General features: G+C 68.5%; 1 protein-coding gene across 2 annotated transcripts in view; it reads left to right on the top strand.

Annotated features, from left to right (window-relative positions):
- Positions 1-553, top strand: part of GAK (cyclin G associated kinase) — a 106,306-nt gene that overhangs the window by 86,964 nt on the left and 18,789 nt on the right. The window lies entirely within an intron of this gene.

The following is a 553-nucleotide window of genomic DNA, read 5'->3' as shown; positions in this document are numbered from 1 at the left end:
GCCCTTGGCCTGCTTCTTGAATCCGTGGGCCATGGGCCTACTCCCTGAGGCTGGGCTGAGAGCAAGTACCCCGGTTCTGGGCTGTAGGCCTGCACCTTGAGGCTAGGCTGTGGGCCTGCACACCAAGGCTGTGCGACTGTTCCCCAAGGCTAGGTTATGGGTTGTCAGCCTGCTCCCCGAGGCCGTGGGCCTGCTTCCCGAGGCTGGACTGTGGGCTGGCTCTCCGAGGCCTTGGACCTGCTAACTGAGGCTGGGCTGTGTATCTGCTCATCTGGGCCATGGATCTGCTCCCTGAGGCTGGTCTGTGAGCCTTCTCTCTGAGCAGGGCCGTGGACCTGCTCCCCGAGGCTGTGGGCTTGCTCCCTGAAGCCGTGGGCCTGCTCCCCGAGGCTGTGGGCTTGCTCCCCGAGGCCGTGGGCCTGCTCCCCGAGGCCGTGGGCCTGCTCCCCGAGGCCGTGGGCTTGCTCCCCGAAGCTGTGGGCCTGCTCCCCGAGGCCGTGGGCCTGCTCCCTGAGGCCGTGGGCCTGCTCCCCGAGGCCGTGGGCCTGCTCCC

The sequence above is a fragment of the Elephantulus edwardii genome, unplaced genomic scaffold (genome assembly GCF_000299155.1).
Source record: "Elephantulus edwardii isolate Elephantulus edwardi_28Jun2011 unplaced genomic scaffold, EleEdw1.0 scaffold00129, whole genome shotgun sequence".
NCBI classification, from domain to species: domain Eukaryota; kingdom Metazoa; phylum Chordata; class Mammalia; order Macroscelidea; family Macroscelididae; genus Elephantulus; species Elephantulus edwardii.
Note: the sequence above shows the minus strand (reverse complement) of the source record. Positions and strands in the feature narration are given on the sequence as shown.